Source organism: Pyrgilauda ruficollis, unplaced genomic scaffold, assembly GCF_017590135.1.
Source record: "Pyrgilauda ruficollis isolate IOZ18807 unplaced genomic scaffold, ASM1759013v1 scaffold24, whole genome shotgun sequence".
NCBI lineage: Eukaryota > Metazoa > Chordata > Aves > Passeriformes > Passeridae > Pyrgilauda > Pyrgilauda ruficollis.
This window is the reverse complement of record NW_024523648.1, coordinates 6667039-6693942: the sequence shown is the minus strand read 5'-3', so window position 1 is coordinate 6693942 and position 26904 is coordinate 6667039. Positions and strand designations below refer to the sequence as shown.

The window sequence follows — 26904 nt, the reverse complement described above, 5'->3', positions numbered from 1 at the left end:
CTGCAATCATCAAATAGGCAAATTTATATCCATAGTCTTTCACGGATTGTAGACTACATCTTTATATGTATCATTTCTGAATTCAAGTTACTAAATATGTTTCAGCTTACAAAAATGTTGCTGATACAAGGTAGGGTGAGGAGAAAGGATAAGCAGGTAATGCAACTAAAAGGAGCACATATTAATAGGTTAGTTATCCATTCCTATAGTAACTTACACCTCCTTCTGGCTCTTTGGTATGTAAATTAAAGTGACTGAAACCAATTTACATTCACACGTATACAGCAGAAACTGGGTGGAAATCTAGATTGGCTGAACTTACAAATTCCAATTTCTTGGCAAGTTAGATACCTCACCTAAAATCTCCTTATCCATTTATACATTAGGAAATGTGGACAAACCAATTATAGAACAGACACAGACCCCGTGAGATCAAAAGCAGATCAGTATGCAAGCGTGATAAGCCTAATGAAAACATGGTTTCAAATGGCATATTTTATACTCAGTAGGAGCCAACTGGGACTACAGAACATGGAACAAAAGGTAAATGGGTACAAGTCTAAAAGCAGAGAGTTTAGGTCAGCATCCTGTGGGGAGCAGGCGCTTCTCAGCAGTTAAAGGAAGGCTAAGTTAACAGCATGGGGATTGCTCTGACTTTGAGCCAAGGCAATTTTAGGGGACTGCACAGCGTTACGACTGTCCTGCCCAAAAACCAGAATGTTCTACAGAGCTGCACTCTTCCAAGTAGAAGGCATCCCACTGGCCAAGGTTTAATTTTGCAACTTAACAATGATATTAAACATTTGTCCGGATCTCAGTATGTGCCTGACGAAAGAATAGGATAGAGTGTTAAATATATAAAGACTAGCCAGTATTACTCTCAAATCTGTCATCTAGTGAATGCATCTGGGAGAAGCTGGACAGAAACCTACAACCTTTAAAATAAATCCACAGATCACTGAAATCTTGCAATAGTAGTTCTCCCTGGACGCTGCAGATGAATTGGATCAGCAGACAACTTTGCAAACACAGACACACTGGGTGTGGGTGTACACCCACCCTCCAAACCAGATACTGCCAAGCCACTGTGCCAGAAGTGCATTTTCTCTCCTCTGACTGGACAGTACTATTTTTATGTGCAGTTTGTTGAACAAAATAGTCTCCACAGCCTTTGGATAATGAATCCTTTAAACAAATCTGTTTGTGTGTGTATGTGCATGTGTGAAACTGACTTCTTTCAATGTTCCCAGCCCTATATTATAATATTCAACTTGCTCCAAACCCTACAGCAGTTACTTGGAAGACTCCTCTAAGCATCAGTGAGCTTTGGATCAGCTTCTGGAAAACAAAGCCAGCTTAGAGTTTGACTGTAATGCACACATGTATGCAGGAATCCACCAGATGCAGAAAATAAACCTGTCTGCTGACACACAGTGGTACATCCTGCATTTCAACAGAACACAGTGACACAGGGGCCAACTGGCCACTGAGTTCAGTGGCTCAGAACCAAGTGAAATGAGCCCCTCTAATGAAACACAAGGTATTCTGTTTGAAGGCACATGCAGATCCCAAATGGATACACACTGTGCTAGCAGGGTGAGTCACACTGCATTCCTAGAACGTGTGATCTCCCTGCAGTCTGCTTGGGAGACTGTGCTATTGCATTGTGCCCCACGAGCTTCTCAGACATCATCCAAATTAATGTAAACTTTTCTGCAGTCAACTCTGTTTAAGAACCTAAGTAGATATCTTCAAGATACCAAAAAAATATGCATTGAGCTGAACATCCTGCCTTCAGCAGATGCTGAGAATGTCTAAGAACAAGGAAATCACCTAGTGATGTTTGCCCAAAATATTCTCCAATCCTCTCATCTTCAAATGTTAGCCATTTAAACTGACACTTAAAAAGAGACATTCTTTCCACTGTCACCCAATCTTTTTTTGATCATTTCACTTGATTCCTAATCTTCAAATTAAAACTTCATCCATTTGAGAACCTACCCTCTCCTCCCAAGCCTGTCATCTGTCCTCAGCAGTTCCGTGCAGAACACGTCTGTATGCCTTTTGAAACTACATGAAAAACTGATCAGCCAGATCTCTTTCTCCGGAGAGGGTTCTAAAGCATCAGTGAGGCATGCAAACCTTTTAACTCTCTTCTGTACAATTCCATAAAAGAGGAATTGGGGGGGGGGGGGGGAAAGGGGATTTTTAAATTTTGGGGGGGGGGGGGGGGCAAGAGGAGACTTAAAATTCTTACTGGATGAAAAGTTAATTTTGAATTACATATACCAAAATATACACTATATGTCACATATACTGAGAAATTTATAATAATTTAATTAAAAAAAAAAAAAACAGAACACAAAACCAAAACCAATCTTCTTGTAGTAATAAAATAATTTCATCAAGAGTTTGGCATGCTTCAAATTTTATGTTTTTTGTCAAATTTTTAGGATTTACTTTTAAATGAGACAAAGAATTCTTTTAGGCTGAGATATGTTTCTTTTTTAATTTGCATCTTACAAAATTTTACTGAATCACATTGCATACGCTACTTATTTAAAGCATAATAGAATTATCCCATATAATATTTTTAATTACTCCTATCATATATTATAGATTCTACAGAACAAACAGTCCAAACATAATTGCATTGTGTAAACACCTATGTCCCCTTAGATTCCATGGAAAGTTGACAAAAGAGTGAAAACTGTCCTTTCCAAAATCCTTGGCACTTGAGAATACTATGGGACACAGACAAGAAAATCTCTGGAATGCAAATGATTCCTGTTACAAATAATTTTCAACAGTCCCAAAATAAAAGGAAGCAATTTCAGTCTGTTATTTCTATCTATTTCTGCTCTTTCCACTGCTTGATGCAAGTGATAAGTCATCATGAGGTTCAGCTGATGCAATGGTACATTTATGTGAGTTTGGGAGGGATGAAGAAACAAAGCCACCTTCTATCACACACCTAGCAGTGTAAAGAACTTGATTACAAATCCCTTTATCCTTTCTAAAGAGCGACATAGTTATGATGTGACTGTACAGTTTTCTAGGAAGGAAAGGTTACATAAAGGTGGTACTAGAATTCGCTACCTTCTCCAGTCACCATAGCCAACAAAGCTGGGAAATTCTTTGGGACAAGTGCTGGGTGCCACTGAAGAATACGAGAGTTACCTCAGCTAGGACTCGATGATCCTTGCAGGTCCCTTCCAACTGAGAACATCCTGGGATTCTGTATTTGCTCCTTCTCTCATCCAATGAGGCCCCAATGTGGGTTGTGCTGTCAGGCTAATGGTAGCATACAAAAATTGCAATCAAGAGCTGCTTTATGTGGCAGGCTTACACTCCTCAGCATCAACAGCTCTTGTTCTAACTTTGGTCTTTTGATTCTTTCGGAAGCAAAATGATTTTTCAACAAGACACAATGAAGGGAAACCAAATACTCATGAAATGCTGGAACTAAAACAAATGGCAGTTCCTTCAAAACAAATACAGATGGCAGGTGAGCCCAGCCTAGGAGACCAAAGAAAAAAATACTCTATGAGCAGCAAATAATTAGCTCTGGACTTGTGGAACCAGTTTGTAATTGGCAAGTGAGTGCACAGTGATGTTCTGCTTGTTAACGGTGACAAAAGCAAAAAGGTTCACTCCTCCTGTAAGACTTGTGGAGCATTTGTGGCTGGTACCCTTAAAGACCATTTCTCCTATGCTATCCATGCTTCCTTGAAAAACTTCTGTTATGGCCAAGCACAGAAGTCATTATAAGCAGCATTCAAAATACAAACATGAATGTAGTCCACAAGAAATGCACATTACAACAGAAGGTGGGAGAAGCTGCATAGCATGTGAATAAACAAAGGTGTGACAGCACAGACTAGCCTGAAGTCTCACACACTTTGGGCAGAGCCTCAATAAACTATACCTACCCTGCTTACCTCTACATACTTACTTTAATTAAGTACAGAAATAAGAATTTATTTCTTGAAGAATGAAAGTGGCTGGTTATATAAGGATTGAATCAAATGAAATATTAAAAGAACAGCTACTCAACAGAAAGAGGATAATCTTCTGCCTTCAAATTTGAAATAGAAATCAAACTCAACAAAATAAACATCATGATAGCACAAAAACCCCCATAACACAGCTTCACGAAAAGCACTGCTTTTCTAAAGTAGGTCTTTTCTTAGAAACAGACCAGACGCAGCTCCCATTTATTATTTATGGTGCCTTGTGTCCATGTCAGCTCCCAATTAATAATTAAAATTAATCTCATTAAGGCAGATTTCATTACAGGATAATTTAATTAAATGATGAATTGGCTCCCAGATGTCACCATTTGTGCCATCTTTTAAAAGATGCTGCTGATGACACAGATTTATAAGGGTTTATTCCTCACCTGAAAAGCTACATTATTTGACAGATTTATAGCAATTTTCATAAGCAAAGCACACAACATGAAATATAATTCACATGAGGTGAGACAGGCACTTCCAAGTATAAACAAAGATATGTTGGATGGTATGGATGTCTCTGTGTGGCAAGAGGAAGTATAAGAATGTCAGCTTCAAGTTTGTTCAAAGGAACTCTAACTTCAGTAATTGTGAGGATCCTACATATCAGTATTGTAAACCCTTGTGCTCCCTTGTACCACAAAGTAGCTGAGACAGCTGCAAAAAAATCTATTTCAGATAGTTTAATAGAAAATTACTCTAAATTTGCAAATTCAGTGTCTCAAGAACTGCAGCAAAACAGACAAGTGAAAACAAGAATTGTCGCTGGTAGCTGAGGAATAGGAACCTGGCTGTATCAAACTTTCCATTACCTTTTTCACAATGCTATGCAGTTTTTCTCTTGATAATTAACTAAACAAAAAAAAAATCTGGTGGAATAGCAGCTGCTAGTGAATCAGCACAATCAGAACGGGCCTGATAATGAAGATGTTTCATAAACCACACAGCAAACAAAACAAAGAGCAAGTAGTGACACCAAATGCAGGTTCAAAACATTGGAAAAGTGTTCTCTTTAATATTTCTCCAGTGTCCTATATGTCAGAGTGACAGTTTACATTCCAGAAAACCTCACAGAACTTTTTAAAAAGTCTCAGTGTAAGGAAAAATGAAGAAGTAGGAAGCTGAATTACTAGGATGCACCACTCCAATATGTGCATTTGTGGGCTAGCAGTGCTGCTTTTAGGCAACTGCATTTTCCTAAGGCATGACCAGCAGCGTGCTCTCAATCTGCTACATATTACTACTCCACCAAAACACAATTTAGTATATGAAAAACACCAGATATGTTTAAGTTCATGATCACCAAACAATTTTTGAATATATCAGACACACAGAATAAGGCACAGGGAAGGCACAGTCGAAGTCCCCACTTGAAGCAGCATTCTGTTTGCACCAGAGTGCTCCAAATAAAGGTGAAATTTAACCTTCAGAACTGAAACGTTTTGGTACTGATACAAAACCACCCAAAATACTTTGAATGCAGAAGTTGTACTTCCCTTGGGCGCCTCTGAACCATTCAAACCATCTGAATTCTGTCACAGGACTGCTGTTAACAAAGCCCTCAGTGGACGCACCACCACTGCTCCTGTTTCTTACTGGGAATAAGCAAGGTAGCACTCACAGGTGATAGATCTGGTAGCTGTTTTGATCACCAGACAACCTTATTGAACAGCCTGCTGTCTGTTACCAAAACTGTAACCAAGAGTTAAATCTAGAATATCAATTTCAGATTTTTAGAATTAAGTAAAATCTTGAGTCCTAATTTACTTTTTGGGCTCCATGTACTATCCACAGAGGTAGAAAGACAATGCCAAGGCATGTCAGCATGCTGCAATCACCTACCTGGGCAGGTGAAATGGGCTTGATTGTTAACCTCCTAATTACCAGTTAAATCAGTGATCCAGCACTTTGTGGCTTGGCTTCTCAGCTAAAACCCACCTCCTGGCCCAGTAAGGTGCCTAGGGAAGACTGGCTTTTTTCTTTCTTTTTTTTTTTTTTTTTTTTTTTTTGTGATGCTAGGATAGTGTACTCCAATAGAAATGTAAAGAGACAGTTTGCAATAGATATAAACATATTTAAGCTCTCAGTCTGACCGATATGCAGCAAAAAATTTATCATGAAGGATGTTCGATTCTCATGTCCCAGAGGAATGAGAAAATCTCACAGATGGACACACATGCAGATAAATATCCCTTAATATTCTATGCCCCATGAAGTCATAGAATCAGAAAACATCCAGAGTTGGAAAACAACACCAAGGATTATCAAGTTAAACTATTGGCCATGCACAGAACCGCACCAGGTGTGACACCATGTGCCTGAGAGCATTGTCCAAATGCTTCTTGAACTCTGTCAGGCTGTGACCACTTCCCTGGGGAGCCTGTTCCAGTGCCCAAACACTCTCTGCATGAAGAACCTTCTGCTAATATCCAACATAAACCTCCCCTGACACAACTTCAGGCCATTCCCTTGGGCCCTGGTCACCACAGAGGAGAGATCAGTACCTGCCCCTCCTCTTCCCCTCACAAGGAAGTTGTAAATGCAGTGAGGTCTCCCCTCAGTCTCCTTTTCTCCAGAGTGAACAGACCAAGTGACCCCAGCTGCTCCTCCTACAGCTTCCCCTCAGGCCCTTCACCATCCTCAGTGCCCTCCTTTAGAGCTTCCTAATGGCTTTTATGCAAAAGTGAGACAGGTAGTGAGTGCAGTAGTACGTGTCAACATCTAAAACTGAACTGCTCAAAACCCCTGCTTAACAGGTGTTATTCTTCTTGATGTTGTGTCTCTTATTCTGCACAAAGCCAGAAATGTCTTAAATTGAAAAACTGATAAAACTCTCTGGTTTAGCTCCATGAAGCATCATGGAATGGTGCATCTTCAGTATTCTTGCAATATCATAGATTCTATTTTGTTCCTTATCAAAATTATAGAAAACATACCACTGTTCCTCCTTATTAAAAAAAAAGTAAAAGGGAAATTACAGTACTACAAAGCAGCTTTGGAAACTGCTTTTATATATAATATATATATATATATATATATATATATATATATATAATGTTCTAAATAATAAAATATCTGTATGAATTTTTAAAGCATTCATACAGAATGTTTTTTCAAATATTACAGAAACAAACACCTATGTTCTAAAAATCTGTTCTAATCCTTTCTTACCATTTGCAAAATTGATACGTCAGTCCTTTAGCACCTTTTGACTAGATTCTTAGCAACAAATGGGAAATGCAAAATGGGAAATACAGAAAACCACTGTTTAATTTTGTCAGTTCCATGGTTCCGCTGCATGTTGTAGCATCTACTTCTCCTACAGCTACATTTTAGTTATTCTGAAGAACTGGTTTCACTTACATTTTCATTTACATCTCACCATCAAAAATTATCATTACTGTCAAATGTTAAGCATTATAATACGCATAATATAATAAGATAATATGTATCTCTTTATCAAAGTTACAACTTCTCTGCTGAAAACACTACCAAACACTAGCCACAGGGAAAAAAAAAAAAAAAAGAGCAGGGAAGCAGATATATCCTTATTTTCTGAAATTCCATGGCTTTATTCCTCTGAAAAATGAGAGGGGAAAAAATCCCACTTAATTGTTCTTCTGGTTTCAATAATTTTATTGAAAATTTTCTTAGTAGTTATTAGTAGTTTTATAGAAAAAACGTAACATTCCATTTCTGGGATTTTCACCACAATTAGAGTTGTTAAAGCAGTTAAAGATGCTTCTTCACGTGTCCAGTTTCACACTCTATCTACCTTTCCACACCTCTTAGCAGGCAGGGCTCAGCACGTTGCTGCCAGCCTTTTACCTACCCCAGGCACTGCTGTGTACTCCTGCTTTGTACCACTGCGTGGTGCAGGCATGCCCAGCTCTTTCAAGAGGTAACTTCTCTAAAAAAGTGTCATTGCAAAGGAGAAAAATAAAGGCAAAACAAAACTGACATTCTAGATTGATGGCAAACCCAGACCAAAAAAAAAAAAAAAATCTGCTACAGGGCAGTTGAAATAAAGGTACTGCACAGAGAAGTGATTTTCTATATCTTATTGTGCTTTTAAGATAATGTAGTAGTGAGCAGACAAAATTATATTCTTTCTTCTCTTTCTTGAAGAAGCCTTTGTCAAAGTGCTTTTGTACTTACCAGATTACACACCTTCTCATTTTCCTCTGGCACAAAAAGAAATGAAAATGTGATGTATAGTTGCATGCTCAGGGCTATGTCATCCTGTTTTCTTGAAGAATTATCAAGTGCTCCCTGTGGTAACCTTACACTAAACTAAGAAAACATTTTGAGGTACTATCGTGGAGTTTTAAAGATGATGATACTTCAACACCAACCTAACTGCTGTTAAGCTAGGAGAGAGTGCATTAATCCCATTTATTTGAGCCTGCATGAATCAATGGTGTGTTTTGCCCACCCTCTCTAGAACTCTGGTGATTTAAGAGAGCAGCTAATTGACTAATTCAACAATTCCACATTATTGTAGATCAAAATGAGTGGACATCACTAGTATAATGGTGTATGAGAAATTACACTCTGGTCACTAAACTAAGGTGGAGCAGAGTTGAATTTGTTTTCTCCCTTACATACCCCATTCACTCTTGATTCTACCTCTACTTGTATTTTTCTGATGGAAAAACCATTTCTCCAGCAAGGAATGACTGCAACTGAACACAAGAAGAAAGCATGCAAAGACACAGGGAGAAGAACTACAGAGCCCACAGCCACCCTGCCTTCAAATTGGTAATTGCAATTATTGCTGTCTCTTGCACAAAAAACATCTTATACTGATAACAGAAAAATTCAAAGGAAGAGGGATGCCACATTTTAGACAACACACCTGAGTGATTTCTGGGACCAGTCAGACAAGGACAACAGCAGTTGATGCTTGGTGCTTCAGGTTGCTTTACTGGGAAAGATTTGGGTTTGTTAGGTATTCCCTGCCCTTATTCCTTTTAGAATCATAGAATTATTACAATGGTTTGGGTTGGAAGGGACCTTAGAGAACACCTGGTTCCAGCCCCACGCCACAGGAGCTCCCCCAGGCCCTTTGAGGGAAGAGAGCAATGCTCACCAGTGACATGAAACAACGCTGTCACCCAAATGAGATGTTTAACTCTTTTCCATCAATATACTGCCAGAGTCATGAATTAGAAGGAACAGAGGTGGAAGAGGAAGAACAAAAATACTGGAAAAGGAAGGGTATGTGCTTTCTTCTGTAATTCTGCTCAGTCTCTCAAAACTCTATTTAAAAAAGAAAAGTTTATTTCAACTCTTGGGAGCTTTCCATCTCCTATGGATATTGATTATGATCCCTTTTGATTTTATTTCCATGGGAATAATTTTATTTTATCCTATACATAGTTATGGGACCATGACTAAAAATACTGCCTTCTTAGCAATTTTTCTTTGAATGACTTTCCTGAAGTTTAGCAATTCAGCAAATAAGTAAAATTACTTTAGCATAAATCATAGCTTAATAGATCTGTTCATAGTACCTCAATTCAGCAGCAGACCAAGAAATAAGTAGATATTTGTTTTGATATTCAGTGTTACAGACAGAACACTGCATCCACTGGACACAAAGTGAAACAATAATTCATTTACATTTTGGTGTAAATATTTTCCCCTCAGAGTAATTTTTTCTTGCATCCATCAAACAGTAAAATCAGCATTTTCATTACAGTCTTTCTATTACTTATTTAGCAATGTTCTGTGAAGACTCAGAAAATTTAATTATTAATGAAGAGATGAAAGTAAGTTGGGGTGGCACTGATGACCCAAATCTTGAAAAAGTAAGGACAGACATTTTTATTTTAGAATTTTCTAGTAAAATATATGCTGCCAAAAATATGTCCTGCTTTCAGGATGAACTCACAGAGGAGTGAGCATGGAAATATAATACAAGAAGCATTGTTCTGAGTTATTTTTTCTAAAACTGTAGTTTTGAGTCAGGTTCTTATCATTAATCCCTTGCCCCTCTTACAGGACTTAGGTGAATAGGGAAGGCTTTTTCCCATTTTCTGCTCAGCTGGGAACTTAGGCAATGCTTCTCCATTACCACAGTCTCATTCTGAAGCGACTTTAATTCTTAATGCCTTAATCACTAGTGCTTATTAAATTATTTAAAATGTGCTCTGAACAACAAAGGAAAGAAGGACCTTCCTTTCCAGCTAATGAAGCAAAGGAAAGTTCTGGTTTCGCAAAACTTGCCAGGTTGAATGGGCAGCTGAGGAAAAATGCCCTTGAAAGGTTGTTTTATGCCTTTTGCCTTATTTTTCTACTTACAGAAGAGGGAAACAAATAAAAAAAAATAGGTGAAACAGAAGCCACAACACAGAGGTGTCATCTTGTAACAAATTTCTTCCTGAGAGGAAATAATTATTTTTCCTGGTTATGTTGACTTATAATGTCTCATGATCGTCTTCATATTTAGTAGCTCTTGCACCTCAAGGGTTACAAAAATGAGGCTGCTGCTCCACAGCACCTCATGCCCTGAAGGTTGTAGAAGGAAACTGTGACTTCTATACTGATACCTCCTCCTAAAAAGCTGTAAAACAGGTAGCAGGTAGAAATACCATGAAAAGGGAGGAGTCCAAAGCCCTTTCTTTGCTACCAGGTACATGAGCTACAAACAGGGATCTCCAGCAGAGGACAGGTTTAAATACGCAAAAAAAGGGCCAATGACCACATAGGGGTGGGTGGCACATGGGCATGGCAGGAGGACCAGTGTCCAGCCCTTGAACGACCTGTGCTCCAGAGGGCTGCAAAGCAGTGTCCAAACCCACACATTAACAGCTGCTAACTAGGGCAAGCACATAATCCATCTTACCTGCCAAAAATTTCCTTTAATGAGACTAAACACAGAGGTGGTAATTCAACGAGCAAGTACCACCAGCCTTCATGAAGAAAGTCCCAGATTACCACAGAGAACACTGGGACCTGGGAGGGGTGGTTTGGTCACTCTCCTTTTGGTAGTCTTCCCCTCTGCTCCCAGGCTAAGTTTCCCTTCTAAGGCAATCTCTTTAGCAAAGTTTATAAAGTATTAAATGTTTTTCCAGAAAAAAAAAAGCTTAAATTGTTAAGATGTGTCTGTGTGAGCAATGCAATAGATTGTTACCTATGCAACAGAAAGGCAGCTTGGAAGAAATTTTACAGCTATGAAGTGAGCATAATCTCACCAAGACCACAGAATGGTTTTACCAAAAGAAAAAGAAATTTAAATGACTTACCAAAATAAAAAGCCAACTTTTTTTCCACTCATCTAAAGATCCTTTTGGATATATGTACTTTGTAATATTCTATTACATTGCCAAGCATAAAGAATATTTTGTGTTTCATGAATATAGAGGCAAATTTTCTTGATTATTTTGCATTTTTTCCATTAAATACCCAACAGAGACCTCAAAGGAAACAGTGGAACCTACCAGAATTCTCAGAAGTGACAAGTAACATGCAAACTGCAGAGTTTATGTTATTTGAATAACCTCCCAAAACTAGACACCAAACAAATCTTCAAGCATATTTGAATTTCATGTACATACAACTACTTGAGTGTGGTAAATATAATAACATTTGCAATTTTGTGATTTGTGACCTTTTTTTTCCTTAGTAGAAAAGCAACAACACTAAATCAGCAATACATTATTACTACACATTATAGAAATTATCAAGGGTGAAATCAAATTTATTGCAGCTGTAACACTTCCAAAAGAGAACAAGAATCTGGACCTGTGCCAAAGAACACACTTTGGGCAGTCAATCACATGATCTTCGAAATAACTAAATTAATTTTGTTGTAAAAAAACCCTAAGCTGTACTAAATACCAAAACTAAGGCTATGAAAGTGATTTCCAAATTGAGAAGAAAGCTTTCAATTTCTTTTAAGAGTATCCATGGCATCTAGGTTTCTAACATGAAATGCAAATATATTTTCTGTGAATTACAACCTGTATTTATTCAAAACAAAGGGATTTAAAATATTAATACCATAAATATAAAGACTGATTCAGCTCATAGATGAATGCACTTTATCAAAATCTGAAATCATCTAAAGCAGGAGGAGACTTCCAGAAAGCAGGAAAAGCAGAAAAAAACTGGTTTGTCTTCTAATATCCACCCCCCGAATGTCCCAGGTGGGAGATTACAGCCCACATGCCAGTTACTCATGGGCTCCAATTCAGAAAAGCATACCTATTCAGGAAAGCACTTAATTAAGCACATGCTTATATGCTTTTCTGAATCAGATCCATAGTACCATAGGAAATGGGTATAACAGACATAAAATGAATGAGTAAAAGTAACTGGGAACTTAGCTCCAGCAGAGCATAAGCTTTCATTTATGTACCTTTATATTTTTTAAGATATGATGCGCTGCTTAAAACAGAACAGCTGAGCATACTGCTCTGTAAAATGCAGCATGGACAAAAGGAGATCTGACTATAATCAGATCCTGGGACCCATTTGGTATCTTCACATGCCTAATCCACTGCAGAAAAGTGCTGGAAAAGATGCAGACCCCCTTTTGTTCACATTCCAACAGACGGACATCTTTGGGCATATTGATAAAAAGGGGATAAATGGCTGGTGGCCAAAGAGCTGTTTGTCACGTGGTTTGAATCTACTGATGCACACCCAGTTACAGCAAGCACAAACAGGGAGGCAAGCAAGGAGACAAGTTTGGATGTGTTGATCAAGCAACAGGGAAGATGTCAAGAACAACATTCCTTTTTCACTAGCAGCAATGCAGAGCAAAAACTCTGCATTTTTCCTTTCTTTCAATCCTGCTCTATGAGAGCTCCATCCAAAGCTGCAAAACAAGGTGGCCACCAGCAAGTGAAGTTGCTCAGCAGTTGCTCCAGGCAAAGCAGGAAGCTGATCGAGGACAGAAAAGGGGTCAGATGGATTAAGAGCCACTGGCAAGGTCTGGAAAATGCCAAGTTTAGATACGCTGTCATATCTGCATGTGATTATAAACCAGCAGGAAAACCCTGTGGTCTGCACTGGGGAAACCCAGGTCTTAGAATGGTAATTATGCCTATGTATGGGAATACCAGACCCCTCATTTAGTTTCAAATAACTGTTTTGCTAAAAAGGGCTACCTTTTTCACGTAGTTCACACTGACTTTCTATCACTAAAAAATAATTTAAAACTGAATAAAAGTATGTAACAGCAGATCCATTCAAAATTTCACAGTAAGAGCCACAAAGTTCAAAAATGTGCTGCTGCCCACAAGAGCTTTGACCAAAGAGATAAAGGCTAGATCTGTTATCTCCTTCAATGCAAGAGAAATATAGTTTTAATATATGCTGCAGTTTAATTCCTTGGCAATTTTTATTAACAATGAAAAACAGCAGAAATTTTATTAAGTATTGGATACTCTAAACTTTGTATTTCACAAACCAGAACCTACACAAACTCTCACAATATTACAAACATGTTTTTGCAATCAGTCCATCTATTAAAATGCAGAGGGCTTTGTTCAATTCAATTGTGATGTTACTAAGCAAACTTATTCAAACCAATCTTGAAAGATTGAAAGCCATGGTAATGAGATACTATTTTTTAGTTACACTTACCAAATCATAACATCATGCAACTAAACCAACAGAACAGTTTTTTGAATGGGCAGCCTCCATGAACTGAGATCCTGATGGCCAACCCAGCCCTGTGTAATGGAAAGGTGTGCATAACCTGAGCAGAATACCAGGGCTGCAGATGTACTTCAGAGAGAGAAGCAAGGTTCTCTTCAAGTCACAGCAGCGTGACAAGTAGGTAGGACAGAAACAGCAGAGGACTGCAAAGTCTGTGTACCAATTAATGCATTGCTACCGCAGTCTGACTTAGAGTTTCCGAAGGCTTTACTTATCATCATGCGACCATCACTGAAGGATCTCTAAAGGATCATGTATCCAGCCACAAACCCATGCAAACAGGCAGCAGCTTCTTTACTGTGTGCTTTTAGGATGGCAAATCAGGATGCAGAAGTTCCTCTTCTCTGAATATGAAGACTATAGTCTAACAGCTTCTCTGTTTGAGGTTGTTTCCTTCTGCAGTCCTCAAAGCCCATCACATCCTACAGCCATACTAATTACAAATATTCTGGGTTGGATTTTCATTTTTCCTCATGATTCTCGTCAATTAATTCTTTGCACCAATTTTTCGTACTAGCCAAAATACAGACACAGCAAGAAATTACAGATGCATCCTGGGCACACATGCTACTGCAGTGCAAAAATGTTTTTTCAAAAGCATTAAAAAAAATTACATTTCAAAAAATTTGCCAGATTTTCTCTCATCCTTAGGTTGAATTTGCTCAAATGGCAAATATTTCCAGTATGAACTACAAAACAGTGGCACATAAAGTACACATACTTGCTTGTTCCACTGCATAATACAGTGAAGGATTGGTAGGGCTTGCTTTGGTTACCATGTATCTTGTTTGTTTACTGTTACTTTGATAATCAAGAATTTTCTACTGAATTAGCAGATGCTTACTGCTTTATCAAAATTCAATATTTAAAATATTAACATACTTCAGTATTTAAACAGTGGCTTTTTTGTCGGAGATGTAACAGATATTAAAACCAATTAATAATAAAACTATCTTCAAACCATCTCTGCTAAGTATTATACATAAAAATATTTACACTAACAGCAAGTGTGAAAAGCACATTTCTTTATATGGTACAGAAGTAGACAGGGAAAGAAAGATGGCTGGAGCAGACAGAAAGAGGGTGGAGCAGACACATATTTTCTGTGCTTTCTTATTACACCACCTAAACCAGAACCCTTTAAAGCTAATTGTGCCACGATGATTTCCATTTCTCTACACCAAAAAGGCTAATTTTCTTCGCTACACATCCCTTGTGGGTACTGAGTGGAGAAAGCACAGCAGTAGCCTCTTGTGTTCTAGTAAATACTGCCATTAGAATAGTGTGTATATTCGTAGCTTTCTTCAGGCAACTAAGAGAAGTACAAAAAGCAGAAAAAAGTTGAAGGATGGTTGCAAGTCCACATGACATGTACACGGTTATGTATCTTTTTGGTGAAAAACGGCACCAAATTCTACACACTGCATGATACCATTACTGCACTTTTTGTATTCACCTTTTATTGCTGCAGAACAGCCCAGTCTGTTCCAGGAATGCAAGAATGATTTATTCCATCATTTGCTTTCCATGTGGAAGGGAGCTACAGTTTCTCTTAATTTCCAAGATGGATCTTTTCTCCCTTTTCCCCTTTAATCTGACATCATTAAGTCTCTGACTTACAGGGCATTATACCTTCACAGTATGTACCACAGGATGTTAAATGGGAAGCCCTGGGAATAAAGCCAAGTTCCAGTGGAGTTCATGTATTCAAACTCACAAGCATACCTTAGTCTGGAAATTGGTAAATCACTCATTGAGCTTCTCTAATTTGAGTGGAGGCATTTTCTCCTGGAAAAGCAGAAAAATCATACATGCAAACTTACCAGGTGACACTACTAACTTTTACAGATGAAAAGACAGTGTAGTCTTTTCACCCAGCTGGACAAAGCTTACTGTAGACCAAGAAGTGGAAGAAAACGGCAGGAACTTTTTTGGTCTTCACATGACAGTAACCTCTCCATGTAGCCAAATACAAAGGCCTTATCTCTGTAGCAGTATTTGTACATGGTAAAAAGATTACTGCAGCAGTCCCCATCACCACATAAAACACCCTGCTTTACACAAATGTACACACAAACCTTCCCTCCCTGCTTTGCACTGTGGCATCTGTTGAAGACCATTTTCTGACCCCAAATTACAAGGGTAACTGTTTATGGTCCTCTCAGAAAGACACGAGGAAAGATATGGAAAAAAAACCCAAAAAAAACCCCAAACAATCTAAAATAAAGATTTAGCAGCTGGAGATTATCTCTGCATATACTAGCACATTTATGCCTCTAATGAACTTCAAGACTTTTATAATGGTCTGATTGTCTGAGATACATTTTTTACTAAGATTAAGCTCAAAAGCTACCACTGAGCAGCAGCAGAATAGCAGAGACTTATTCTCCCATTCCCTCCCAGCAACTAATAGTAAAGGATAAGTGTATACTAGGAACAGACAAAGTAACCTCCAAACATCAGACAATGTTCCAATGGTCTCTCCTAAATGACGTGTTTCACTTTTCAAGTATTATTCAGTCATGGCACTTTGATGTTTTGCTACAGCAGCAGCACTGAAAAGTACAAAAAACGAAGAGTAAACACAGTGGCTTAGTGAAACCAACAGCCAAGGAGCCCTGTCTGTATTATTCAACCTAGCAAGCAGCATTGTTGCATTTTATTTTTCTACATTACTGTATATACTTGGCCAAAGTATCCTCACACTCATAATTTACACAGTTGGTTACCTTTTCCCCCATGGATGCTATTTTCCATCTTTTGCTTTCTTTCAGCACTGAAAATTTGCAGGATAATCACCCACAAACCATGAATTCCTATGTATACTCTCCATTGATTATTTCCTCTGTGAAAATGTAAACTTTCCAAGAGAACTGAGGTATTACAGATGTTGATATTTTTTCTTGTCTTTTTCTGAAACCATGTTATGTGCAAGTATAATTTCTGAGGACTGTGAAGCACTCATCTGAAAATTTCAGATGTTTTGAAATGCTCCAGTGTTCTTGGCTAGGCACTGCATCACTTATTCACTTGAGACCTCAAGAAGTCTCTTGACACTGCTGGAAATCACAGGACAGCTAGTTGGTCAGCTCCTGCTCTTGGTATATGCCAGATGGATTTCTGTAACTGGTGATGTTAAAGAAGCTGGGCTGCCGCTCTTTCACAACCATCTGGCATCCTTTCTCTTCAGTGCACATCATGCTAGGTGAAACCAGACAGCAAGGAATGTAGCACTGCCCCTGGGATAATTACATTTATTTCTCAGCTCTATACTCTTACAGGTAAGCATGCTGAATTTTGCAGCTTGATTTGCAGATCCACAATCAGGTCATGTCTGCAGTACTGACTGAGCATTACTGCAAGACCAGTTACAAATGGAACTCAATGTAGACATAAAATTTTACAGGGGTCTTTTTGACCTGCATGGTAGGCATGAGAAATTCATTCATCCATTCAGGAGCATGTAGTACAAGCTTCCTGACCATTATAGTCTGCTTTTTATTATTATATATTTTAGCTTGTTGACCACATCAAGATTTTCTTGTTTGAAAAAAATACACAATTTCCCATGCATCACAGAACATGAAAGTAGTGATTAGCACAATCTAAACATAGTTTTTTTTTTCTCCTGCTCTTTTAAAGGTCCAACATAAGCTTTTTGGACAGCAGCTCTGCTTGGTACCCTACTGATGGGCTTTCAACAATAGGTAAATTTTACAGCTGCATAACTATGCTGGAATCAAGCTCTAGATTTGCATTAAATTTTTGTAGACGTAACTGGTTAACTACAGCTGCATTGCTACAAAATTTTCCAAATTCCTATAGTCTAAGCACTTCTAAGTCTTCTTTCACCAATACACAGGTATTTAGACAAAAATACAAAGCAGACCTATAGACTATCAACTGGAAACAAGTCACTTCTTCAAATCTATTATATTTGGTAGGATGTCTTGTTAAGCAATTATTCAGTTTTATTTATCACAGCTCAACACCAGGACTTTCAGCAGAACTCTTTATATGGTTAATGTCCAAAACAGAAGATATCCAGCAGCATCAGAAAAGCAGATGAAGTGTAACATTATTGCAATACATCTGCTTCCATAGACATGTTTTAAAACACAGTTTAATTACACGAACTGAGAGATTTTCAGTAAATAGTTCAGCAAAAAGTTCTTAAAATACTAGCTAATTCTACCCTGCTAAATCTAAAATAAGGTATTATTTCAGCCTGGGAAGTTCAGATCAATCATGTGTTTGCTTTTATCAAAACTGAGTACTGTTGAACACCAGCACTAAGAAGAAAGAACTGGAGAGTTTATGAACAATCAGCCAATGGTGCATCACATAACTGCCCTTGATCCTACAAGGACTATTTCCTCTACTTCTACTTTCAATTTGCAGTTATCTTCAGATTATATCTATTATCGTGCAAGGAAAACGTACAATTTTCCTTCAATTAATTAAAATCTGGATTCCTTGGCTTAAAAGCAAGTTACGCATGAAATGCATATGAAATCAGCTTCTTGAAAGCCTATGATTTTCATTTGTGATGCTCCAAGGAGTATGATTTAAATGATCATTTACTACAATTATTCATAAGCATTCCATTTGAAATGACAAACTCACTCTTGCACCTTGGAAGCTATAGGATCAGGGGATAAAATTAGTTTTATTTTTATGAAACTTCTAGATGCAGGTACTGCACTACAGAGGCTACAGGTTAATCATCAGTTTTACACTGATGCAGTAAAAACTCATGAAAACTCTTTATGAAAGCTGTTTAACCTGGGCAATGAATTTGAGACCATGGCAGACAAGGAGTTAGAACACAGGATAAAGAGCAGGGCATCTGCAGGTGCATAGCCCACCGAAGCTCCAGCACCACCATAACCACTATTACTACATGGAAGAAAAAGTACATACAGAAAGCTGTAAACAAATACATTATTTAAGATTATTTAAGATTATTTAGCATAAACTGAACTTGTGAATGTGCTAATGACTTGAGCTCAGCCTGAGTAATTAATCTCTTGAAAAGTAGGTAATAGATAGATAATGGAAGCTGATAACCAGTAGCTCAGGGTGTGTATTAGATACTGATTAAATGTATGTGAAGGGAAACTGTAACTGGATTGAAGGTCCTGAACATTTGTACCCCTGTATACAGCATCTGACTGACTGTGCACAGCATTCACTCTTCCTGTGTGCTGGACTTCCCTGAGAACAGAGGCTCCTGTGTCCAGTGCAGTGAAGGCTGAGTGAATCCAGTTCATGAAATTAAAAGCCTCCTGGAATGGTCCATGGCAACCAGGGTAAGAAGAGAAAGCAAGGGAAGCTCAGGTGCCCCTAATGCATCAGGGCCTGTCAGGGCCAGGCTGCTTACATGAATGCAGTTAATAGTGGTTGAAGCAAAACAGAGGATACCAATATAACTAACCATTAACTAGAGAACACATTGCTCCCTCTGATGGTAAAACCCACTGAATGATAGAAATACTCCACACATTTAATTAAGGAATTATTTTATTTCACTGTTTCAAAAATTGTCATACTATTAAGTTTATTTCACAACTGAAAGAAAACAAACCAAAAAGGAGAGGAAATGACAGCCCATTTCACTCAAGCAAAGGTCTGAACTGCTGGGAAAGCAATGTGCTGTATTCAAGGCACCGGCTGCTGGAAGAATTTTTACAGAGTAAGAATTTTTGAATGAATGGGAAAAAGAATAAGAAGAGGTTTTCCTAACTGCTTGAGAGCCACTATGAGGATCATCATTTATTGAGAAGTTCTTTCTCACCCTTGATCCTATCTGGGTGGGTAAAAACACAAATCCTATTTGCACAGAGTCAGTAAAAAGGATCCCTGAAAAACAGTTAAAGCACAGATTACTGGACTTTGGACTATAAGCATAGTTTGACTTTTTATTGGATGGAATTTAGCATCTCCACTGCCATGTCCAGCAACACAAGGCTCCCAGGCTGTGGGCTGTTACTATATAAATCCCCAAAAGCTCAGGTGGCAGCCCAGCACATTTCAGTGCAAGCCATGAGAAGTCCCACAGGGAAGGTGACTGCATGACAAACTGAAACTTGAAAACCTGCATAATTTTTCAACAGCATTGCTAAAACTGAAATAAGATAAACATTCTTTTTCATTTCAGAAATAAGTGATATTTGCTTTAGCTCCTTCTCTTGTATACTTTGAATTACATAAAGAAAAATTTCACGTGGCCCAGGACCAAAGACTAAAAATTTAAAGCCAAGTAAGGTTTCACACAAACAGAAGCAATAGAGACCTGAACTATAAAAGATGCTCTTTTTCATGACAGAAATTCCATTAGTCACTGCTTCCAGTACCAAAACCAAAGAAAGAAATAAACAAAAAGAATCAAAAAATCATGGTCAGCTAACATTCATTCCTCTGCTGTTATCATGCACAAAAAAAAGAAAGGGAGAGAGGGAGAGATAATGAACTAGATTTCCTGCCTCATTAAGAAGAGGTTTGCTCAGTCTTCACTTAAACACACCTGGTTTCTTAGTTTCTCAGCTAGAGCTTGCCTTTATAGAAGTAGTACTCCAACACGACTCTCTGGGTCTCTCAGATGAAAGCTGCTTCATATTTGGGTTGGTCACCTCTTTGACTAAAGGACAATCACTGCTGAAGTCCAAGTGCTGACACAAGGCAAAGAAGGCTGCCATGACAATATTATTATATAGCATTAAGTGTTGCTTTCAAGAGCATGCAGGAGCATGAACAATTCTTAAAATGAATTATTTAACTAGTAATTAAAAAAATAAATAAACAACACAAGTTTCACATTGTTATTCCAATCGGATCCTCTGGGAAAAAAATTCTGCCTTAAGTTATATTATGGCAAAAGTATTTTCATTCACTGTAGCCAAAACATTTCAATGATTTTAACATCTTCTTCACACTGCTAAAGATTTAACCAAATATAAGAGAGGACAAGGATGTGAGTGTGGCTTAATGCGTCTGCATGTGCCCAATGTGTTTAAGACATACTTTATACAATAGAAAATTAGATTCTTTGCCTACCATAATTTTATTATTTTGAAATTATTTAATATTTCTCCCTGTCATTCTTCTCTTTTTTAATACAAGTTGATTTGCAAGTCAGCCACTTGGATATGTAGGTAGAGCTCAGATAAAAGCTACTATAAGGAGAAGAAAGAAACCATGACTGTTACATGATGCTGAATAAATATTAGCCACAGCCACAAATCATTCAGATGTATTTGCTAGTAAAATATTTCTGAAATTATTGCTTTTATTCTGTATTGCATTTCCAAGTCTTTTCCAGAAAAGTATTTAAGCACATGCCTAACTTAAAGCACATGAAAAATCCCATTGATTTAAGTGGGTTTAATCACATCCCCTAAGTCCCACACATTCTTCAGCACACTGCTGCATCTGGACTTTTTATAATAATCAAATGAGTAGAAACATAATGTATGTTCAGTGTAAACCATGCTTTTCATGTGAAAATGTAGACTTAGTTATTTAATAGGCATGAAGGCACTGGGCATTTAACCTTGCAAAATGAAAAAGCTAGAGAAGATTGATTTACTGTGATGTTGTTGAATATTTTGCTTTCATTACAAAACCCTGACCCCTTTTTACTGAAGAAGAAAGTATTTCTGAACATGTTAACTTCACCTGGACACTGTAGAAATCAGAAGCCTAAGCTGGTGCACAATCTCTCTGCTAAGGAAACTTGTATTTCCATTTTGCATTCACAAATATGTCAAATGGACACTTTTGGAAATTTTGTGAGTAATTCTAAGTCAAAATTCAATATTAAAATCAATTAGAAGTATAGCATTTATAAATGTGGTATTTCAAATGTTTGAACAAGTATCATACCCTACAAGCAAAATTCATCTGCAGAATGAATGCAGAATGTGTCTGTCAGATTCTGATTTATTCTAAAAAAGCACCATTTATAGAGAGAGATAATACTTTTATTGGACTGACTCACATGTTCCAAATCTTATGTATGCACACATAGATACAAACCTTTTCTTAGGTGAACAGGTCCTTGTGGAGGATTCAAAGAAGGTCTAAACTGGCCCCATTTTCAGGCCTTGAAGACAATTTTTTCCACCTGCAAATTTTTGCCATTATTTTTTCTAGTGGTGTTATCTGTTACAATACAATAGAAGTCACCTCTGATATCCATATCACATCAGGGCTGTAACATCACTAGTAATAGAGAAGTTTAATAGAGAAGTTCATGTTCACCCCTTTGCAGAAGACAATATCTACCTTGAGGAAAGTTCACGTAGCTTATGGCAGTGGCAATTTTCCCAAATAGTTCTATCCCTAAAATTCTACTCTGGGGCCTCTCTGGAGCCAGAAATACCAGCCATAACAAACTATATAGTAGCTATGTGTCAGTCCTTGTCAGCAGTCCAAGGACAGTGTGTGACAGCAGAACATTTTCTTTTATTGGTTTTCCTTGTTATTAAATAAAGCCCATACAGTGCCTTTCCATTTAAACCTCTGACACTGACACGGTAACATCTTCCAGGAGACAGGCAGAGAGCTGAACCAGAGGAAACATGACAGTGACAAGGACAGGAACACTTCTGTTTGCTTGCCAACCCCTCTTCTCATCCCATCGTGCAAGTTTACAAGCCATGGATATTATTCTGTAGAATTCTCTTGGACACATTTTTAAGAGATGGTGTACTTAGCTTTTAAAGAAACATGCATTCAAGTTAGAATTTTAATAAACTCAGAAAAAATGCACATTTCTATTACATGCATGTCAACAGTGAACATTTGTTATCTTTCATGCCAAACTATTTCTCCAATGATATGCAATTCACACAACACACAAGTCTACTCAGTTTATTCTGCATGTCAAAATGCATTAATTGCTTCTGAGTGCTGTCTCATTTGGCCTGTCCCATTTGGTAAATGACAGAAATAAAATATATATAAAACTACCATGTAGGTTCAAAAAAAGTGCCTTCAAATTTAACAGTGGTGGATTATTGTATAGAAATGACAGAATGCTGAAGTGGTAGAGCACAAAGGAATGAGCAAAAAAAAGTGTGTGTGTGTTCACAGAAGTTGTTATGTCATATGTAAAGGTCTTACAGCTCAGAGAGAACAACATTGCTGTTTCTACTTCAAATTGAGATGAGAGACAAGGAATTATGGTATTACATTTTATTCTTGATCTACTGTAATTCAAAATGGGTGATAATTTTGGATCATCTATGGTAAACCACCTCTCTGTGTCATTTACTGTATCTGTAGAAAGGAGGTAGTAAAATACCTAAGCAACTCTCAAAAAATACTCTGAAATAAACCTTTAAAAAGACAGCCTGGTTTTCTATTACTTTCTGTTACAGCTGAGTTGAAGTTACAGTATTTTTCTTCAATGACTGATTTTAATTAAAAGCAAATAATCACTCATTAAGAAAAATATTTTTTTTCTTACTATATCTGTAATTTCTTCACTTACCTATCTAAAATGTTCTTTGCTTTCATAACTGAAGTATTTGTGCATGCTGCCAGCATTTCATGACCAGCAGCTAGACTAGATGACTTCCAGATATCTCTTTCAAGCAACATCACTAACCTGAGAAGATGCATTACCTGTAATATTCCAAGTCCCACAAATACTGATATAACAGAGATAACAACAAAATGCTGTGCTGCAATGCAGAACTGTCAAACAAAGCATTTTAATCAGATAAAGAGTTAAAACTAATTTTTATTTCTTTGCAATGAGCTCCAGCTGAAGTGCTAGCAGGCTGCCCACCTCAGATGTGATTAAATGCTGCAGGTACAGGGCTCATGCAACAGAGAAGTAGCTGCAGCTGAAAACTGATCTGCAAAGGGATCACATCTGACAGCTTCACACATTAAAACACAACAAAAACGGGGAAACAACACTGTCCAAAAAAGGTTGCCAAGGATCGTTCATCTGCAAGTGGGCCATAAGTGCAAGTAACAGATATAACAGTCAGTACAATCTGATAAAAAAACAAATAACTTACCCAGGGCACAAGGGAGATGATTGTCCAAATGTCACAAAAATAAAAACCTGTTCATTCAGGTTTAGCTTCACATCTGCCAGTGTCCTGTCCTACAGCACTGCAATCTATTGTTTAATTCTAGGTTAAAATGAAGTAATCTAAATATGCAGGCTGTTATATAAAAGGGCCAGGGGATGAAATTACACCAGTTTCTAATAAGGCCCTTTGAAACCCTAAACTAGCAAGTTAGCAGCCAAATTGTTCTTCTTCTACTAATACAGACTGAACAGACAGTGACGACGAAAAGAGGCAAAATAAAGAGTGTAAACCTGCAGTTCTCAAAATCCTAAGTGTGTCTGCTATACCGAAGCACAGCAGAGGACTATTCAGGTGCCAAAAAATTATAGTTTTATTTATCATTTCCAAGATCAATCTTGAAAACTTTTGTCTCCTTATCGCTAGACTCTTCATGAATACAAGATCTGTAAAATTTCCTTCTCTTATATTTCAAAACAAATAGAACTTATAACATCTGTCCATGTAAGACCAATTGATGTGGTTTTAGGTATTCATTCACTTGGTAAGTAGCAGCCTACACCTAGTGACAAACCTCACACCAGAAAATGAAAAGGACCATTTGGTTATTTTCTTCTATCTGTGCAATACCTGTCTTACTATTTTCCTCTTTTTCACTCAGAATACTATTAATGGACCCTTCCCGTAAATTAAAAGAAAATCCCATGCATGGATGAACAAATACATTCTGCATCTGAATTGGAAAGGAAAAGAGAGTTGTGAGCTTTTTTGGACACACACCCACCCTAGAAAGTACAGTAGCATGCTAGGCCTCATGCCAGACTGCTCCATGCCAGCTGCAAGGATCCACTGGATCTCAGCTGCACCTGATGGATCTCAGCTCACCTCTGCATCAGCTAGTAAATTGTGTCATTCTCCTGCTGGTCTTCAAAATACAGCTATTCACCTATTCAGCTGTGAGTAGAGACAGGAAAGCCGAAGTACAATAAACTCTATTCTGATTCTGACTCATTTTCTTGCTGAATGATCTTGATTAAGTCTTGATTCCCTCACCTCTGCCAACCAGGAGATGGCAAAGGAAAGGGGGCACAAGAGGTTTCCCAATACAGAGGCTCTACAGGACAATTAGGCAAGTAGACTGACTTCTGGTCAAAACCAGGAAAATCAAATAAATTACTGACATAATGTGTATATATATATATATATATATATAAAACATCTAATCAAACTGGCATCTCAGAAAACAGCAGCTGCTCAATTCAGTCAAACACAACTCTTCAGAGGCTCTGAGAACAAGGGAGCACAGATTTCTGAAGCAGTGTGTGGTCATGCAGTCATTGCACTGAGACAAAAGGGGAAGAATTTATTTCCCATGTGGCAACAGGGATGCTGTGGAATTGCTCTTAGGTATGATGATATAAGTTTCACCTAACTAATATGCTTTCAGGATAGGAATCACAGAACCAATAATTTCTTTGGTGTATATTTTGAGTTAAAATAATTATAGCGATCTAAAACTTACAGAGAAAACTGTCAGAATAAAAGCTACACTACATATCATGCTTCAGGAGGATGATCTACTCTCAAAAGTTAGAATAATTTCCTTTCTTTAAATAAAAACCTGAAAATTATTCTTGTTCACTATACCAAGGAACTGTACCTGTCTTCTTTTCCCAAGGATGAAAGATTCTTTAACAGAATTCCCAGGGAAATTAATCCAATAAAGGAACCTTTCTCTACAGAAAACTCAAACACACCATGCAAAAGCAAACACCTTCTAACCCATCTCAGCTGTAGAGAAAGGCAGTCTTTAAAGTAACCAAGGACTAAACTATTCAAAGCCTGGGTACCAGCACAGGTTTGAACACAGGTCTCACACTCATTCACACAATCTAATACACATGCAACAGAGGCTAGATCCTTATGCTCCATGAATTTTCATGATCTAAATATTATTCATTTAAATCCCAAAAGAAATTTTGAGGCTGGAGTGAAGTACTTATGCTCCCTGAACGCATCAAGAATTGGAAATCCTGCCTGATGGGCAGAAACTGCCCAGAGCCAACCAGTATAAAACACATTAACCAGTACAAAAGAGCACAGCTGCACTTCAAGCAGATACATCTGGTACCTTCTTAGAGTTTAAACCACCAAAGCCTCCTCCTTCCTGGGATCTCTAAACCACAGACATGCCCTGTGCCTTTTAAGGAGCTGAGCCAGAGATGCTATTTTCTTTTTTGAAAATTGGCTAAGTGAGGAGTTTAACTGTGATGCAACAGTGAAATGGCTTTTGAAGTTGGGAAATTAAGGCTTAGTGCCTGCTCTAGGCAGACAAGCCTCACACAATTCCCAGGACTGTGCCCAAGCTCTAGGTGAGATTTTAGTCTCAGTGCCCACCTGGATACAGGGAATTATGAAACGGCTCTCCCACACACTACCTTCAAGTTCTGACACTGTTAGTGAAGAGTAAGAAGAATAAACTCGTCTTGAATCATGACTTTCTGTGACACTAGCATAAAGGCAGCAAATCTTACCTTCATATGCAACACAACACAGATTTCACCTCAATTTGCAATCTGCAGACCATTTTCACATGTAGCATAAAGCTATGCAGGAATTATGAGAATTATAGAGAGATTATACCATGATGGGGTAGTAAAATTGCTTCTAAAATATGCAATTTTCAGGCATCCAGTGCTGCAAAAACATTTTAACTAATATGGAAAGATGTTTTTGCAGTAAGCTAAACTGGCTCATCTACCTCCTATTAATAACTACACCATGAATACTCCACAGAAAAAGTGTTTCACAGACTGCAAGAGATGAACTTCTGCCTAATCTTTTATGACCTTTATAAAACTTTATTAACTTATGAAGCCATGTAGCCTTTACAGGCTCTAAAGTTTTGCTTGGGAACATTTTAAATACATAAATATATGCAGCTGTCCCAAGTAGTGCCACTATGGGGACTTAAGACACTGTTAAGATTTTCCAGTCCTGTACCATTTAAAATCAGTAATAAAACTCTAGTCCAAGATAAAGTCTCAGATAGGAGCCACCCAGCCAGGAGCAAAGTACTCCTTATTAAAGAAAATTACTGACATTTTAGAAACACTGCAACTCTTCCTACTTACTTGCACTTGTGTTACCATGAAAGTCTCTAAAAA

At 37.8% G+C, this 26904-nt stretch overlaps 1 protein-coding gene across 9 annotated transcripts in view; it reads right to left on the bottom strand.

The window, feature by feature from the left end:
* Positions 1 to 26904, bottom strand: part of EYA4 (EYA transcriptional coactivator and phosphatase 4) — a 141365-nt gene that overhangs the window by 95623 nt on the left and 18838 nt on the right. The window lies entirely within an intron of this gene.